The following is a 7,500-nucleotide window of genomic DNA, read 5'->3' as shown; positions in this document are numbered from 1 at the left end:
CTTCATCCACGAGGAGCTAAGACGAGAGGGGGGTAATGTGAGGAGTGTAGTGGGTGGGAGTGAGTGTTTGTCTTTGCTTTGGCTACCCCCCTTATAAGGGGGAAAAAGCTCTTGGTATATAGATAGACTGGCACAATATATCGATAATTTCACAACACATCAACTCAGTACTGACAGTATATTGATTCAATGCTGGCATAAAATGTGGATTCAATACTGATGATATATATTGACTCACTAATGGCACAATATGTTCGCTCAATACTGACATAATATAATGATTAAATTGATATCGTGCAACATGCGTTCTACATTCAGGAGAACGAAAAAAAAAATCTACATAAATTTTTGTAGCTGGGGTTGGGGGTTGGGGGGTGGTGGGGGGTGGGGGGTGTAGGGGTGGGGTGTATGGGGGTGTAGGGATGGCTGTCCTTCGGCTGAATAAAATCACCTGACGTCAATTCAACACATCACAAGAGTGATAGGCTTACCAGCAGGCATATAGGCAGAAGCCAGGTGATATAAACTATTATGAATTAAATAAGATATGGTTAATATTTCCATGCATCAATGTACGGCTGGATATTGTATGGAAATTATTTTAATATTTCAACGTTCTGACCACGGGTTATCAATAAAAGCTGATAAGGACTGGTTTAATGACTAAACGGGACTATATGCATAGATTAATGCTATTTCTGATGTAATTAGAATATCTTCCATGATTATAAAATCGGTGAAAATAGGCTTGAAACTATTCACACGGTCCTAAAGGTGGTGGTGTTGAAAATGAAACAAAATAGAGTTTCATGAATAAAAACAAAATAAAGAAATAAATCAAATAGAAAATTAGATATAACAAGATCAAACAAATTAAGTCAAAACAAAATAAAATAAGATTAAATGAAATTAGATGAAATAGCTAAAAACAGAATAAGGTAAAAAAAGATAAGATAAAATAAAATGGAATACAACGTAATAAAAACGAGGGAAAGTAGAACAAGAACAAAAAGAACAAGATACAATAAAATAAAGTAAAATAAGGTTTGGTTAAATGTATTACTGTGCATTGAGCATGCACCGAGATGACTTATAATATATATATATATATATATATATATATATATATATATATATATATATATATATACATATATATATATATATATATACATATATATATATGTATATATGTATATATATATATACATATATATATATATATATATATATATATATATATGTACATATATATGAGCAAAAAATAGAGTAATAAGTTAATAAGCCGATAAATAAATGAATTGATAGATAAGGGAACCAATAAATCAATAATTAATGAATACATGTAGTACATACATAATTCATAAATAAATAAATAGGTAGATTATATCCATATTTAAAATAGACAATAAATGAAATGAATAAATAAATTAATTAAATGGAATGAATAGATGAACAAGTAAACAAATAGATGGAATGGATCATTGAAGAAATAAACAAATAAATAAGCGAATAAATAGATATATAAATACATCAAACAATATAATTGAAAGGGAATGAATAACGAAGTACCCAGAGATCTTTCACTTTAAGATATCGGAATCAAAGTCCCCCGCAAAGCTCAAGTTAAAACAAACAAACCAATAAACAAAACAAATAGATGAATAAATAAAAAAATAAATAAATAAATAAGTGCATCAATAAGAATAGAAAATATTTGGAAAAGCGAATACAGCACAATAATACTAGAAAATACTGGGTAAAGCAAATACAGCCCAATATTACTAGAAAATATTGGGAAAAGCGAATACAGCACAATAATACTAAAAATTATTAGGAAAAGCGAATACAGCACAATAATACTAGAAAATATGGGGAAAAGCGAATACAGCACAATAATACAAGAAAATATTGGGAAAAGCGAATACAGCACAATAATACTAGAAAATATTGGGAAAAGCGAATACAGCACAATAATACTAGAAAATATTGGGAAAAGCGAATACAGCACAATAATACTAGAAAATATTGGTAAAAGCGAATACAGCACAATAATACTAGAAAATATTGGGAAAAACGAAAACAGCCCAATAATACTAGAAAATATTGGGAACAGCGAATACAGCACAATAATACTAGAAAATATTGGGAAAAGCGAATACAGCACAATAATACTAGAAAACATTGGGAAAAGCGAATACAGCACAATAATACTAGAAAATATCGGTTAAAGCGAACACAGCACAATAATACTAGAAAACATCGGGAAAAGCGAATACAGCACAATAATACTAGAAAATATTGGGAAAAGCGAATACAGCACAATAATACAATAAAACATCGGGAAAAGCGAATACAGCACAATAATACAAGAAAATATTAGGAAAAGCGAATACAGCACAATAATACTAGAAAACATTGGCAAAAGCGAATACAGCAGAATAATACAAGAAAATATTGGGAAAGGCGAATACAGCGTAATAATACTAGAAAACATTGGTAAAAGCGAATACAGCACAATAATACAAGAAAACATCGGGAAAAGCGATTTCAGCACAATAATACAAGAAAACATTAGGAAAAGCGAATACAGCACAATAATACAAGAAAACATTGGGAAAAGGGAATACAGCACAATAATACTAGAAAACATTAGGAAAAGCGAATACAGCACAATAATACTAGAAAATATCGGGAAAAGGGAATACAGCATAATAATACAAGAAAACATTGGGAAAAACGAATACAGCACAGTAATACAAAAAACATCGGGAAAAGGGAATACAGCACAATAATACAAGAAAACATCGGGAAAAGCGAATACAGCACAATAATACAACCAAAATACAGCCCTTCATTTGCCCGCTTATCCGTGCATCGCTACACATTCACAGACCCCTCGCTCATCGTGGATATCCGGTCAAGTCGTGATTCACTTATCCGAGTTCGAGTACCTACTGGTGCGTAATGCAATCGAGGTATTCGCTGTATGTCCCCGGTACTTGTCCTTTCCCCCCTCCCCTCCCCTCCCCTCCCCTCCCCCTCTCCCCACACTCGCTTCTCCTCCCCCCTCCCCCTCCTCCCCCCCTCCCCCTCCCCCTCCCCCTCCCCCCCAACCCTAAGTGGGGAAGCAGTAGGCAGACTATCAGTGTTGAATAAGATTGAGGGAGATTGAGGGAGAGGCTGGGGACAGTGTTGCGTGAGGGGAGCAGTGGAGGGGGAAGGGAGAGGGTGAGGGTGAGAGGGAGCGAGGGAGCTTGAGGGAGGAGGGAGTAGAGAGTGAAGGAAAGGATAGGAGGGAAGGGTTGGAGGTAAGGATTGGAGGGAGTGGAGGGAAGGGGCGTGGTGGGGTTAGAGGGAGGGAGTTGGAGAGATGTAGAAGATGGAGGGGAAGGGAATGGAGGTAGCGGAGGAAGGGAGTAGAGGAAGGGGGTTGGAGGGAAGGAAAGGAGGGAGGGGGCTGGAGGGAGGGGGTGGAGGGGGTTGGAGAGATGTAGAAGATGGAGGTTGAGGAAATGGAGGAGAGGAGGGAGGGAGTAGAGGAAGGGGGTTGAAGGGAGGGCGAATATGGAGGGGTAGGAAGGGAGAGTATGGAGGGAAAGGGAGTGGAGGGAGGGGGAGGGAGTGGAGGGAGGGGGAGGGAGTGGAGGGAAGGGGAGGGAGCTGAGGGAGGGAGTAGAGGAAGGGGGTTGGAGGGAGGGAAAGGAGGGAGGGGGCTGGAGGGAGGGGGTGGAGGGGGTTGGAGAGATGTAGAAGATGGAGGGTGAGGAAATGGAGGAGAGGAGGGAGGGAGTAGAGGAAGGGGGTTGAAGGGAGGGCGAATATGGAGGGGTAGGAAGGGAGAGTATGGAGGGAAAAGGAGTGGAGGGAGGCGGAGGGAGTGGAGGGAGGGGGAGTGGAGGGAAGGGGAGGGAGCTGAGGGAGGAGTAGAGGAAGGGGGTTGTAGGGAAGGCAATTATGGAGGGGTAGGGAGGGAGAATATGGAGGGGAAGGGAGAATATGGAGGGGAAAGGAGAATATAGAGGGGAAGGGAGTGGAGGGAGGGGAAGGGAGTGGAGGGAGGGGAAGGGAATGGAGGGATGGGGAGGGGGTGGAGGGAGGGGGAGGGAGTGGAGGGAGGGAGTGGAGAGAGGGGAAGGGAGCGGAGGGAGGGGGAGGGAGTAGAGGGAGGGGAAGGGAGTGGAGCGAGGGGAAGTAAGTGGAGGGAGGGGAGGGAGTGGAGGGAAGGGGCAGGGGAAGGGAGTGGTGGGAAGGGAAAGAAGTGGAGGGAGGGGAAGGAAGTGGAGGGAGGGGAAGGAAGTGGAGGGAGGGGGAGGGAGTGGAGGGAGGGGGAAGGGAGAGTATGGAGGGGAAGGGAGTGGAGGGAGGGGAAGGGAGTGGAGGGAGGGGGAGGGAGGGGGAGGGAGGGGGAGGGAATGATATGATGGGAGTGGAGGGAGGGGGAGGGAGTGGAGGGAGTGGAGGGAAGGGGAGGGAGTGGAGGGAGGGGGAGGGAATGATATGATGGGAGTGGAGGGAGGGGGAGGGGGAGGGAGTGGAGGGGGTGGAGGGAAGGGGAGGGAGTGGAGGGAGGGTCATGGAGGGAAACAACGCAAAGGGTCTGTGAATCAATGTTAGAGCACTTGGGACTGACATGGCCGAAGATGGAGGTAACAGTGATGAGGGAGAGAGTAAGAAGGAGAGAGGGAGAAAGAGTTATTGGGGAGGAGGGAAGGAGGGAAGGAGGGAAGGAGGGGAGGAGGGAAGGAAGGAAGAGGAATAAAGAGGGAGCTAGTGAAGAGCAATGAAGGAAGAAGGGAGAAGGGAGAGGAAGAGAGATAGAGAAAGAGTGGACGTGGAAAAGGAGGAAAGAGAGAGGACAAGGAAGAAAAAGAGGGAGGAAGAGTGAGGAAGATATGATGAGGAGGCGAAGGAGGAAGAAGTAGGAGGGAGGGAGAGAGGGAGAGAGAGAGAGAGAGAGAGAGAGAGAGAGAGAGAGAGAGAGAGAGAGAGAGAGAGAGAGAGAGAGAGAGAGAGAGAGAGAGAGAGGGGGAGAGGGGGGGGGGGGGGGGGAGAGAGAGAGAGAGAGATATTGATAGATAGAGACAGATTGAGAAAGAGAAAGAATGAGAATGAGAGAAAGAAAGAGAGAGAGAGAGAGATATTGATAGAGATGAAAAGAGAGACAGAGGAAAAGAAACAGGAAGAGAAAGAGATAGAGACATATTGAGAAAGAGAAAGAATGAGAGACAAAAAGACAGATTGAGAGAGAGAGAGAGAGAGAGAGAGAGAGAGAGAGAGAGAGAGAGAGAGAGAGAGAGAGAGAGAGAGAGAGAGAGAGAGAGAGAGAGAGAGGCACTTGAACTTTAAATGGTAGAGAAAATAATGTTAAAGGAATATGGAAGCACAGCAGGACTCTGTCGAAGAAGAAAAGACAAAAAAAAAAAAAAAAAATCAGAGAAGAGGTAAGAAGCGAGTGGGAGTAGAGGGAGTGGGAGGCAAAGGGAGGGAGTGGGATTAGATACAGAGGAGGGACTGCAGGGAGTGGAGGCAGTGTGGAGGGAACTGGGAGTAGAGGGATTGGGAGGCAGAGGGAGGGAGTGGGATTAGATACAGAGTGGGGGGGTGGATTAGACACAGAGGGGGGAGTGGAGGCAGTGGAGGGGACTGGGAGTAGAGGTATTGGGAGTAGAAGGAGGGAGTGGGATTAGATGCAGAGGGGGGAGTGGGATTAGACACAGAGGAGGGAGTGGAGGCAGTGGAGGGGAATGGGAGTAGAGGGATTGGGAGTAGAGGGAGGGAGTGGGATTAGATACAGAGGGGGGAGTGGAGGCAATGGAGGGGACTGAGAGTAGAGGGATTGGGAGCAGAGTGAGTGAGTGGGATTAGATACAGAGGGGGGAGTGGGATTAGACACAGAGGGGGGGAGCAATGGAGGGGACTGGGAGTAGAGGGATTGGAAGAGACTGGGAGTAGGAGTAGTGGTGAGAGATAGGAGTGGAGTGGGAGGCAGGAGTATTAGGGGTAGAAGGGAAGAGAGGGGAGGGGGATGAAGGGGGAGAGGGATGACCAGAAAGGGGAGGGGGAGGAGGGTATGGTGGGAGTAGGGTAATATGGGCGAGGGAAAGGGAGAAGTGAAGGGGAGAGGGGGAGGAGTGGAGAGGGGAGGAGGGGAGAGGGGAGGAGGGGAGAGGGGGAGAAGGGGGAGAGGGGGCGAGGGGGAGAAGGGGGAGAGGGGGCGAGGGGGAGGAGGGGGAAAAGGATGGGGAGAAGGGGGAGAGGGGGAGAAGGGGGAGGAGGGGGAAAGCAGGGGGAGAAGGGGGAGAGGGGGAGAAGGGGAGAAGGGGAGAAGGGGAGAGGGAGGGAAAGACGGTGATTAAGAGGTGCAGACGTGGGCCTAATCAGAGGTGCAATCGTAGCATTATTTAATGTGCAGACGTAAGAGATTTTTTTTTTATGATTTTGATATTTAATAAAATCAAGTGACGGCACCTGGGATGGAGGTCACTTGGGGGACTCCCTAATCCCCTTCGCAATGGGAATTTTATTCTAAACAGGGGATTTTCCCTCCTCCCACCTCCGTTACGAGATAAGGAAGAGCTATTTTGTGGCGTGACTCTCCTTTATATACTTTATGCTGTCCATCCATAGACAAATTTATTTATTTCTGAACACCATCACAGGTATGGTAAATAACATTTCGATCCCTTAATGGCGTTGTCAACTTATACATTATATATATATATATATATATATATATATATATATATATATATATAAGTATATATATATATATATATATATATATATATATATATATATATATACAGACACGACATAATTGAACAGCCACCAAGAAAAATAGTTTAATTTACTAAACAAGCAATTGATCAAATTAAAGTGCATATAAATGGTTATAATGTGAATAACTAATACTTGGTTGACATCCCCTTTGCGTTTTCAATGCAAGGACCCTTCTAGGCATGCTAGTGATTAGTTCACAAGTATCTTGAGGGATGTCTTGCCATATTTCCCGTAGTAATCCTAAGAGTTCGGGCTTTGAAGATGGCTTCCTGTTCTTTTTGCGAAGTTGTTATGACCCAGAGGTGTTCAATAGGATTCATATCCGGGAACTGACTTGGCCATGGAAGATTCCTGATCCCATTTTGTCTCAAACAAATTTGTGTTGCTTGAGCAGTGTAACAAGGAGCTCCATCTTCCCTAAATAGGAAGGCATTTTTACTCATTCTACCACTGGACAATATTGGAACGAGTCCTTCCTTTAATATAGAAACATATTTGCCTGAAGTGATGTTTCCTTGACACTCCACAAACTCTGATCGACCATCACTCCAAACTGCACCCCACACCATTATTGAAATGCCTCTATGTTTCACTGTTGGCGGGAGTCTTTTGGGGTCAAATCCTTGACTACTGAGTCTCCAGACCCACACTCTTCCACTGTCAGAAAATAAGGCGAATTGTGACTCATCAGAGAAAATGACAGTGCTCCAAAAGGCC

The sequence above is a fragment of the Oratosquilla oratoria genome, chromosome 37 (assembly GCF_046742065.1).
Source record: "Oratosquilla oratoria isolate Oo_2021 chromosome 37, ASM4674206v1, whole genome shotgun sequence".
Lineage (NCBI taxonomy): Eukaryota > Metazoa > Arthropoda > Malacostraca > Stomatopoda > Squillidae > Oratosquilla > Oratosquilla oratoria.
The sequence above is the reverse complement of the archived record's forward strand: the minus strand, read 5'-3'. Positions refer to the sequence as shown.